Source organism: Oryctolagus cuniculus, unplaced genomic scaffold (assembly GCF_964237555.1).
Source record: "Oryctolagus cuniculus unplaced genomic scaffold, mOryCun1.1 SCAFFOLD_76, whole genome shotgun sequence".
In the NCBI taxonomy this organism is placed as follows: Eukaryota; Metazoa; Chordata; class Mammalia; order Lagomorpha; family Leporidae; genus Oryctolagus; species Oryctolagus cuniculus.
Genome location: NW_027208220.1, coordinates 258252 through 270609, shown reverse-complemented (window position 1 = coordinate 270609; position 12358 = coordinate 258252). Strand labels below are relative to the sequence as shown.

Sequence of the window (12358 nt, the reverse complement as noted above, 5' to 3'; positions counted from 1 at the left end):
CATCAATAATAATAAAAAAAGGGCACTGGAAAGTTCACAGGTACATGAAAATTAAACAACATGATGACCAATGTATCATTTTAAAAAATTAAAAAGAGGTCAGAAAATTTCTTAAATGAATATGAAAATACAACATATCAAAGCATAGAACACAGCAAAAGCAGTATTAAGAGGAAACTTTATAATGACAAGTGTTTACACTTAAATTTGAAAGATCTTAAATAAATGGTCTAATGCTGCATCTCAAAAACCCAGAAAAAGTGGCCAGCACTGTGGTGCAGTGGTTTAACACCCTGGCCTGAAGTGCTGGCATCCCATATGGGCACTGGTTGGAGACCCGGCTGCTCCACTTTCTATCCAGCTCTTCTTCTTCTTCTTCTTCTTCTTCTTCTTCTTCTTCTTCTGGACAGGCAGAGTTAGACAGTGAGAGAGAGAGAGACAGAGACAGTTATAGACAATGAGAGAGAGACAGAAAGGTCTTCCTTCTGTTGGTTCACTCCCCTATTGGCTGCCACAACTGGCACTGTGCCAATCTGAAGCCAGGAGCCAGGTGCTTCCTCCTGGTCTCCCATGCAGGTGCAGGGACCCAAGCACTTGGGTCATCCTCCATTACCCTCCCAGGCCACAGCAGAGAGCTGGACTGGAAGAGGAGCAACTTGGGCTAGTACCCGGTGCCCCAACCGGGACTAGAACCTGAGGTGCCAGCACTGCAGGTGGAGGATTAGCCAAGTGAGCCATGGTGCTGGCCTCTATCCAGCTCTTTGCTATGGCCTGAGAAAGCAGTAGAAGATGGCCCAAGTCCTTGGTAACCTGCACCTATGTGGGAGACCTGGAAGAAGCTCCTGGCTTCAGATTGGCACAGCACTGATCGTTATGGCCAACTGGGGAATGAACCAGTGAATGGAAGACCTCTCTCTCTGCCTCTTCTCTCTGACTTTCAAAAAAAAAATCTCTGACTTTCAAAAAAAAAAATAAATCTTTAAAAAAAAGCACAGAAAAAGAAAAACAAGCCATAGGCAAAAATTAGCAGGGCACAAGAAAAAGTAAATATAAGAACAGTCATAAATGAAATTGAAACTAAACGAATATTAGAGATATAAAACAAATAGCTGGTTCTTTAAGAAGATAAAGAAAATAGAAAAGCCTTTATCCAGAGTAACAAAAGAAAGAAGAAAAAACCTCAATAAATAAAATTTGAGAAGAAAAGTAGACGTTACAATTGATACTACAGAATATGATGGGTCATAAAAAGCTGCTATGAACTGTGTGTTAACAAATTAAAAGCCTCAAATAAATTCCTGAATATGTGTAACATATTAAGCTTAAACAAGGAAGATATAGAAAATATAAGTAGGCCATAGGAAGAAATACTACTGAAGTAGTAATTAATAAAAGTTTCCCAACAAAGAAAACCCTAAATTCTATAAAACATTTAAGAAGGAATAACTCAAATACTCTTCAAATTATTGCAAAATATTTTAGAGTATACAAAACTGTAAGGGGCCAGCACTGTGGCAGAAGCAGGTAAAGCCCCGGCCTGAATGCCAGCATCCCACGTGGGTGCCAATTTGAAAATTTGGAGCCTGGCAGCTCCACTTCAGATCCAGCTCTCTTCTAATGGCCTTGGAAAGCAGTAGAAGATGGCCCAAGTCCTTGGACCCCTGCACCCATGACGAAAACCCAGAAGAAGCTCCTGGCTCCTGTCTTAGGATTTGCTCATCCCTGGCCTTTGCAGCCATTTGGGAAGTAAACCAATGGATGAAAGACTCTTTCTCTCTTGCTCACTCTTGCTTTTGCTGTTTCTCTTACCCCTCCTCCACTTCTGTGTAACTGCCTTTCAAGTAAATAAATATTTTTTTAAAAAGAAAACTATAAAATACTTTTCAGAAAGCTGGCATTACCAATACCAAAACCAAAGACACAACACAAAAAATAAAACTACAGACCAGTATGCTTCATGAACATAAATGCAGAAGTTTTCAACAAAACATTAGTAAACCAAATCCAAAGCTACACCAGTGATTATACATAACAGTAAGTTTGGTTTCATCTAAAGATGCAAGGGTGAGTCAACATTTGAAAATCAAAAACCTCATAAATCACATCAACAGAATGAGGGAAAAATCATGTAAGCATTTTAACAGACACAGAAAGCAGTTGATAAAATCGAATATCTCTATAATAAAAAAAAATCCTCTACAAATTAGATTAAAAAGAACACATCTCAAAATTATAAAGCCTTTATAAGACAGACCAACAGCTACTTTTATACTGAAAAGTATAAAGCAGAAATCACTCTTTTCAAATATGGAATAGTAGAAAAATGTCCATTTTTCACCATTCTTATTCAGTATATTGTTGGAAGTACTCGCAAGAACATTTTGGGAGGGAAAATAAATAAGGTAATTAAAATTGCAAAGTAGTAATTCAAAATAGCCATATTTGGGACCAGCTCTGTGGCATCATGGGTAAAGCCACCGCCTGCAGCATGAGTATCCCATATGGTCACCAGTTGGATTCTTGGATACTCCACTCATGATCCACCTCTCTACTGATGCACCTGGGAAAGCAGCAGAGGACGGACCAAGTGCTTGGGCCCCTGAACCTATGTGGGAGACTTGGATAAATCTCTAGCTCCTGGCTTCAGACTGACCCAGGCCTGGTTGTTGCAGCCATTTGGGGAGTGAACAAATAGATGGAATATTTCTCTTTCTATGCCTTGCCCTCTCTGTAATTGCCTTTCAAATAAACTTTTAAAATTAACATTTGCAAATTTCATGATGTTGTACCTGGATGAAAACCAAGCACTACAGCAAAAAGCTGTTACAATTCATAAATCAGTTCAGTGAAATCAGTTACAAAGGGAGCAAACCAAAACAGTAGGATTTTTATGTACCAACAATGATCTCAATGAAAGAGACGTCAGGTTTGAAATCCCATTCACAATATCACAAACACAATCCAATATTTAGGAATAAATTTAACCAAAGAAATGAAAGATCTCTACAATAAAATTTATAAAATATTGATGAAAGAAATCATCAAGGACATAAAAATGTGAAGATATTTCTTGCTCATGGATTGTAAGATTATCATTAAGAATCTATAGTATCTTAAGTATGCATTCAGTGTAATCCCTGTCAATATACCAATGACATTCTTTATAGAAGTAGAAAAACAATCCAAAAATATGTATGAAAAAAATACCCAGAATAGCAAAGTAAACTTGAGCGAAAAAGCAAAAACAAAAACATGCTAGACAGACACAGAAAGACTAATACCACAGGTTCTCCTTTTTATGTGGGAGCTAAAATCACCAAAAAGAAATGCCTGTATCAATTTTGATGAAAATACAATGTTTTCTCAAACTTTGTTTAAAATCTTTGTCAAACAAACTGATAGGAATTATGTACTACTGTATATTTTTTAAATAACACTTGAAGATATTACATAGATTAGTCCTTCCTTGTTTCATTTCTCATATGGGTATTCATTTTCTAGTCTGTCTGTGTCCTTTAAAATTGTTTCCTATTTGTGTCTTCTTTGTACATAGCAATTCTGTTGATTAGATGGATAGATATGTCTCATTTAAAATAATTTTTAATTTTTTTCTATTAATTTGAAAGGCAGAGTTACAGAGAGAGAGAGAAAGAGGAGAGAGAGAGAGAGAGAGAGAGAATCTTCCATCTACTGCTTCAATCTCCAAATGGCTACAACAACTAAACTAGGCCAGGCCAGAGCCAGCCAGAAACCAGGAACTTCTTCTGGTCTCCCACATGGGTTCAAGGGTCCAAGAACATGGGGCATCTTCCACAGCTTTCCCAGGCTATTAGCAGGGAGCTGGATCCGAAATGCAGATACCAGAACTCAAACTGGTACCCATTTGGAATGCTGGCTTTGTAGGCAGTAGCTTTACATGCTATGCCATAATGCCAAGCCCTATATTGATCTTGTACCTAGCAATCTGTGTCATTTCATTTTTCAATAAAGGTCGAGGCATCATAGTACCTGATTCAAAGCATATTACAAAGTTTCAGTAATAATATAAAATTGTCAAATAGACCAATGGAAGAAAATAAAATGTCCAGAAATCACTTCATGTGCATTCAGGCAACTGATTTTTGACCAAAGTTCCATAGAATGTACATTTAAAAAGGGGTAGTCTTTTCAATAAACAGTTCTTCAAAACTAAAGTGTGTGTGTGTGTGGTATTAACCTCTCATTATATATAAAATCTACTCAAGGTGGATCAAAAACCTAAATTTAAGATTTTAATCTCTGGCTCTGAACTTTCTGAAAGAAAATATAGGGGGAAACTCTCCAAGATATTTGTGTAACATGATGACTTCTTGGATAAGACCCCCAAAACACTGACAAATGTAGAACTAGACAAATGAATTTATATCAAACTCAGAAGCTTCTGCACAGCAAAAGAAGCAATCAGGGAGTTAAGAGAAGTCTGAAAAATTGGGAGAAAATATTTGCAAGCTCCAACAAAGGGTTAATATGAGAGTACATATGTAACTCAAAAATCAATCCAGTTTAAAAATGAGCAAAGAGGGGCTGGCACTGTGGCACAGCAGGTTAATGCCCTGGCCTGAAGTGCCGGCATCCTATATGGATATCAGTTTGAGACCCAGCTGCTCCATTTCCAATCCAGCTCTCTGCTATTAGCTGGGAAAGCAGTGGAAGATGACCCAAGTCCTTGGGCCCCTGCACACATGTGAGAGACCTAGAGGAAGCTCCTGGCTCCTGGCTTTGGATTGGCACAGCTCCAGCCATTGTGGCCAATTGGGGAGTGAACCATTGGATGGAGGACCTCTCTCTCTCTCTCTGACTCCCTGCCTCTCCTCTCTCTGTGTAACTCAGACTTTCAAATAAATAAATACATATTTAAAAAATGAGCAAAGGACCTGAATAGACAGTTCTTAAAAGTGTAAATGCAAATGATCAACACACACACTCACACATACACACATATATATGCTCAATAATGTTAGCTATCAGGGAAGTGCAAATTAATATCACTTCACCCTTATCACAATGATTATTATCAAAAAGGAGAGAGCATTAATATGCTGGTGAGGATATAGAAAAAGTAGAATTTTATACACTGTTATCAGGAGTGTACTTTATACAGTCACTATTGAAAACAATATTGAGATGTCCTAGAAATCTAGAAATAGAATTTCCATATGATCCAATGATACCAACACTGAGTATTACCCAAAATATTTAAACTCATTGTATCAAAGAGATTCTGCTCCACCATGTTTATAGCAGAACTGTTCACAATAACAAAAATATGGAATCAACCAAATATGCTTAATAAGATGAATGGATAAAGAAAATGGGATATATATTCACAATGAACTATTATTCAACTATAAAAAGAATGAAGTCCTGTCATTTGTAGTAAAATAGATGCTACAAATAGAGAACATAACATTGAGTGAAATAAGCCAGACTCAGAGACACAAAAACTGCTTGTTCTCCTTTGCATGTGGAAGTTAATATTAAAAGAAAAACTTATTCTAAACACAGAATGTTAATTGACAGACTCTGGGCTGGGTGGAAGAGATAAAAGAAATTTGGATTAAAAAGTTTAGAACTGTAACTGTGGTTCATTAATTGTGATAAGTATATAAGTATAATGATATGAGATATTATTAGGGGATAAGGGGCCAGAGGTATGGGGAAATTTGTAATGTACCACAAAAATCTTGAGGGAAAGATGTCTATATCTGGAAATATTCTATTAGAACCTTTAAAAATAAAAGATAAAGTTAAAATTCCATAAAGTCCAGAAAAAGTAAAAAAAAAACTTGAAAATGATGAATTATCAAATGAGTCTAAGATATTTCTAAAAATATGTGTAAAATATGGTAGCCAGGAACATTTGTAGTATTGTGATGGAGTTGGGGACCTCATAATAACAACCAAGATGGCCATGGGATTCTACTGCTAAGATTGACTTGCACTAGGATGTTAATATACAGGTATTAGTATTAACTACAATTTATAAAACAGATAAAAAAGCATGCAGATGATATGAAATAAATAAATGATGATCACTTTGAAAGATGTGAGCAATTTTGTAAGAGCAATATAGAGTGACCAACAGATATAAATGAAATTGCTGAAAACTAAATAATTACAATATATTAAGAAGGAATATAAATCAAAAATTTTCACAAAATTTAGAAATCCACATCAAAAACCATTATAACCATGAAGGAAAAGTGTCAGTAACTTGAATTAAACTATTGACACTTTCAGAAATCAAAGATAAATGTCATAGTTCTGGAAAAATTCATAATTGCCATCAAATATGATACTTGGAAAGGGAGAATGACCAAATTTGCCAAAGAAGTCTCTGAAAAATTGTATACATGAAAATTGTCAGAAAAACTTATGCAATTTTGTGGCCAATGAAAGTTTCTTTAAAAACAAAACACAACCCTGTTGGAATAAGATTGAAGTTGGCAAACTCAAAAGGCTTCCATAGCCTTGGCAACTCATGACTAGAGCCTAGGGAGATTACTGATGCCATAAACAAGAGTGTCAAATTGTTAAGTCAACAACAAGAGTCACTGTGTACTTACTTCTCATGTGGGATCTGTCCTTAATGTGTTGTTCAATGTGAAGTAATGCTATAACTGGTACTGAAACAATATTTTACACTGTGTGTTTCTGTGTGGGTGCAAACAGATGAAATCTTTACTTAATATATACTAAATCGATCTTCTGTATATAAAGATAATTGAAAATGAATCTTGGCTGGTGCCATGGCTCAATAGGCTAATCCTCTGCCTTGTGGCGCCAGCACACCAGGTTCTTGTCTTGGGCAGGGCGCCAGATTCTGTCCCAGTTGCCCCTCTTCCAGGCCAGCTCTCTGCTATGGCCCAGGAGTGCAGTGGGGGATGGCCCAAATGCTTGGGCCCTGCACCCCATGGGAGACCAGGAAAAGCACCTGGCTCCTGCCTTCGGATCAGCCCAGTGTGCCAGCCACAGTACGCCAGCCACGGCAGCCATTGGAGGCTGAACCAATGGCAAAAGGAAGACCTTTCTCTCTGTCTCTCTCTCTCACTGTCCACTCTGCCTGTCAAAAAAATCAATTTCTGTTCACAATTGATCGTAATGATAGGACTAAGAACCAAAGGGATCACATAAACAAGAATAGTGTCTGCAAATACTAGCTGATAGAATCAAAAAGGGAGAGAATGATCCAACATGGGAAGTGAGATACACAGCAGACCCATAGAATGGCAGATGTCCTAAACAGCACTCTGGCCTCAGAATCAGCCCTTAAGGCATGTGGATCCGGCTGAAATGCCCATGAGAGTATTTCAGGCATGGAAAGCCAAAACACTCTGGGGGGGGAAAAAAAACCTAAATGAAAGATCTCCACGAGTGAGATCCCAGCAGAAAGAACGGGTCATCAAAGAAGGAGGTACCTTTCTCTGAAGGGAGGAGAGAACTTCCACTTTGACTCTGACCTTGTCTAAATATGATCAGAGTTGGTGAACTCAAAAGGCTCTTCCATAGCCTTGGCAGCTCATGACAAGAGCCTAGGGTGATTACTGATGCCATAAACAAGAGTGTCAATTTGTTAAGTCAACAGCAGGAGTCACTGTGCACTTACTCCTCATGTAGGATCTCTGTCCTTAGTGTGCTGTACATTGTGATTTAATGCTATAACTAGTACTCATACAGTATTTTTCACTTTATGTTTCTGTGTGGGAGCAAACTGTTGAAATCTTTACTTAATGTATGCTAAACTCATCTTCTGTATATAAAGAGAATTGAAAATGAATCTTGATGTGAATGGAAGGGGAGAGGGAGTGGGAAAGGGGAGGGTTGCGGGTTGGAGGGACGTTATGGGGGGGAAGCCATTGTAATCCATATTCTGTACTTTGAAAATTTATATTCATTAAATAAAAGTTAAAAAACATTTAAAAAAAAAGAAAGGAAATGAATCTTGATGTGAACGGAATGGGAGAGGGAGCAGGAGATGGGAGGGGTGCAAGTGGGAGGGAAATTATGGGGGGGGAAGCCATTGTAATCCATAAACTGTACTTTGGAAATTTATATTTACTAAATAAAAGTTTTAAAAATTACAACTAAGATGGCCTCAAGTTCACAGTGGTTAGATTAGCTTTAAATGGGATACCAAGGATACATGTAGGTGATATAAGCTCAAACACACACACAAAAAATAAATACATAAAAAGAGGATCCAGGTGTTATGAAATAAAATAAACTGGCCGATGCCAGGGCTCACTAGGCTAATCCTCCGCCTTGCGGCACCAGCACACCGGGTTCTAGTACCGGTCTAGGTGCCGGATTCTGTCCCAGTTGCCCCTCTTCCAGGCCAGCTCTCTGCTGTGGCCAGGGAGTGCAAGTGGAGGATGGCCCAAGTGCTTGGGCCCTGCACCCCATGGGAGACCAGGATAAGTACCTGGCTCCTGCCATCGGATCAGTGCGGTGCACCAGCTGCAGCGCGCCAGCCGTGGTGGCCAGTGGAGGGTGAACCAACGGCAAAGGAAGACCTTTCTGTCTCTCTCTCTCCCACTGTCCACTCTGCCTGTCAAAAAAAAAAAAAAAAAAAAAAAAAAAAGAGAGAAAGAAAATACACTGTGACCAGGGTAAGTAACAATTATTTTCTAGAAGTAGTAGCAGAATGACAAGCAAATATGAGGGAAATTACTGGAAATGATAACAATTACCTTAAAAAGGAAAATGAAATTATTTTCACAAAATGTAAATCAAATGAAGATCATACACTTATCAGAGAAATCTTTAAAATAGATGGATTTTTAACTCATTCTATTGAAACTTTCATATATTAATGGGAAGTTTAGAATTTCATGAAATATAGAAAAGAACCTGAAAGGAGCCTAAAAAAGTACCTGAAAAGAGTGACTATCATGTGGGTCTAAAATGTCTCTGAAAACATGTGTGCATGACGGTTGCTAGCACAACTTATAGAATTTTGATGGAGTTCATGACCTCATAATGAACACTTAACCAACATGGCCATGAATTCACAGTGGCAGGTCTGGAATACACTGGGATATTAAAGAAAAATACAGGTGATGGTAATCTTAAAGACAGTAATAAAAACATGTTGGATTTTTATGAAATAAAGTGATTACTGTGAGTAGAAATGAGCAATTCAGTAGGAGCCATAATAGTCAGGCAATGAGATAATGGGAAAGCTAGTGAAAAGTAGACTATTATAATACATTAAAAAAGAAATATTTTTTAAAAAACAATAAAATTATAAGTCAAAGATTGTGCTGCTTATTAGAATTAGCTCAAAATATGTTAACTTTTAAATCTAGTGAAATTTAAAGTTCCGTAACAATCAAGAAATGTACTAAGTATATTACCTGGTACTTGTGAATGACTACATTGGACAAAGATAGCCCTGAAAAATTTTGTATATGAACTTCATCAGGACAACTTATAGAACTCTGAGGAAGCTGATGACTCAGCTTCACAGTGTAAGTACTGCCTTCAGTTAAGATACTAAAGATGCTCATAAGTGATATGCCTAAATTCAAAGAAAAGAAAGTTTAAAAGTGATACACACCTTACAATATAAAATATATTGTCATTACTGTGAAAAGAAATCAGTAGTTTGGTCAGAACAATAATAAAATGACAGAGATAAAAGGGAAATTGCTGAGAAGTAGATCATTATAATTAGATTTAAAAAACAACCTTTTCTGTAAATGTAAATTAAAGATGGTATCAATTAAGGAAATCTGAAAATTTGCCAGTATTTGTAACTAGTCTTTCACAGCTTTTTTTTTTTAAAGATTCATTTATTTACTTGAAAGAGTTACACAGAGAAAGAAGGAGAGTCCGAGAGAGAGAGAGACAGAGAGAGAGGTCTTCCATCCACTGGTTAACTCCCCATTTGGCCACAATGGCCAGAGTTGCGCCAATCCGAAATGAGGAGCCAGGAACTTCTTTTGGGTTTCCCATGTGGGCCATCTTCTACTGCTTTTGCAGGCCATAGCAGAGAGCCGGATCGGAGGAGGAGTAGCCTGGACTGGAACCTGCAGCCATATGGGATGCTGGCACTGCAGGTGGTGGCTTTACCCACTATACCACAGCGCCGGCCCCTGCCACAGCTTTTAAAGCCCAAAGATGGGGCTTGGCAGTGAGGTCTTCAGCAGAGAACTCCAGACACATTAACCTTTCCTTGGCTGTGTTGGAATCGCTTTAAGGAGACATCAATGACTCTGCCAAGTATGAGATGTTTACATTTCAGAATGGAGGTGTTCAAACTTTATGCAAATACCCCGAGATTGTCCTGCAATTCAAAATGCAGCTGCTGACAGGGAGGCAAGTCCTCTGTGACTTCAGGCAGACAAAGGAGAGTGGAAACACGGTGTCCATTAAGGCTCTGAAATTCTGTCAATATCAATTATTCAACAACAGTTTCTTTTTTCCTATATAATTTGGACAGTTCTCATGCCAGCTATTACTTTTGCAAACTATCAATTTTTGACCCTCCTCCTTTTCAAGTAGAGATTCTCAGAGGAGAGTATTTGCATATTTAGGAATCACAAGCTCTGTTGCCAGGTGAAGTTCTGGTTACCCATAGGATGTGCAGCTTTTGCAGTAGTCTACATTTTTGAATGCATATTTATTTTTCAGCTTACAAAAGCGAAATATCAATCAAGTGTGCATGACCCAAATAGTGAGTACGTGTTCATAGCAGCAGTGAACACAGCTAAAAAATATGCACTGACAGAACTCTCAGGCACCTGGGCATGGCACACATTGGTCGGGTCCCCTCAACTTGAAGTGAGAGTCCCTTGTTTCCTCGACTAGAGTCCGACTTGACTTGATTGGACCACATCCATCTCCTGCTCATGTTTTGTTCATTCTGTGACTCTAAAAGCCAGCAGGATTTGCACAGACTTCCTTGGTGCTGCTTCTTTCTCAGAACAAACACCTTCTTGCAACTAGCTTTATAGAAAGTCCATCTCATATGCACTCAACAAACAGACCTCACTGGGAAGAAATCCTTTTGTCTAGGCCTACTTTTAGCAATGCAGTAAAACAACTCTTTTATTTTTTTCTTTAAAGCAGCCATTTTTTTTCTTTAAAGCACATCCAGCACTGTGCTGTAGCAGATAAAGCCGCCACCTGCAATGCCAGCATCCCATATGGGTTCTGGTTCAAGTCCTGGCTGCTCCATTTCCAGTCCAGCTCTCTGCTATGGGCTGGAAAAGCAGTAGAAACTGGTTCAAGTCCTGAGCCTCTAAACCCATGTAGGAGACCTGGAAGAAGCTCCTGGATCCTGGCTTTGGATCAGCTCAGCTCTGGCCATTGCGGCCATCTGGGGAGAGAACCAGCGGATGGAAGACCTCTCTCTCTTTCTCTCTCTCTCTCTCTCTCTCTTTCCCTCTCTCTCTCTCTGCCTCTGCCTCTCTGTAACTCTGCCTTTCAAATAAGTAAATAAATCTTTCTTAAAAATACTATCAGGAACGTTCAGATACTTAGTAAAAATCTGATCGAGTTTTTAGGTTAATCAATTCTCCTTGATTTTGATTCCGTTACTTGAGCTCTGGGCAAAAACAGAGAGTAGGGAGATATTAAATCAAGTAAAGCTGTAGAAGGGCTTCTAAAGAGGAGAAAAGATTACATGGATAAAATAATCTGATGAAAATCTTCCTGATAACTATGATTTTTGTCTGACTTTAGTACTTTCTCACTGAAGTATGGACAGGGCCAAGAATAAAGCATTGATTTACTGGCCCTAGAGCCAGAGATAATAATCTGAGGATCAAAAGAAATTAGCAATGTTTTTTCCCAACACCAAACTTTTCTATTCTTTCAAGATCACCATTTTCCAACACACACACACACACACACACATACACACACACACACACTCATTAGGCTGAAAAAGAAAAACTTCTTTATTATAAAGAAACTTTACTGTTGACATTCAGAATGTCTTTTAATTTATTCTATGGGGCTTCCCATGTCTGTTCATGAAATTTAGGGTAGAGTTGATGTTTTTCTTCACTAACAGGTAATCAAAATACACCTTTGGCACATCTAATCTTAGTAAAATAATAAAAACTTTCAATAATCAAAATTATAGCTACCTTTTTTTCCCAATTCAATCCTAATGTAGGTTGACCATTTACAGGAGAAATAGGATGTGACAGGTACCTGCAGATAATCTGATTTAGTTAAGCTCTCTCTTCACTTATTATGCTAGAAAAGATGGTAATTCACTTGACTTTTGGCATCACTGACACTTTCTAGTCAGGTATATGGGTCTAAGACAATCTGTATCATCTCTCCTGTGCACATGGACCACCTC

At 38.1% G+C, this 12358-nt stretch overlaps 1 pseudogene; it reads left to right on the top strand.

Moving 5' to 3' along the window:
- LOC127486034 (uncharacterized) overlaps nucleotides 1–10851 on the top strand; it is a 44568-nt pseudogene extending 33717 nt beyond the window's left edge.
- Nucleotides 10852–12358: the final 1507 nt, after the last annotated feature.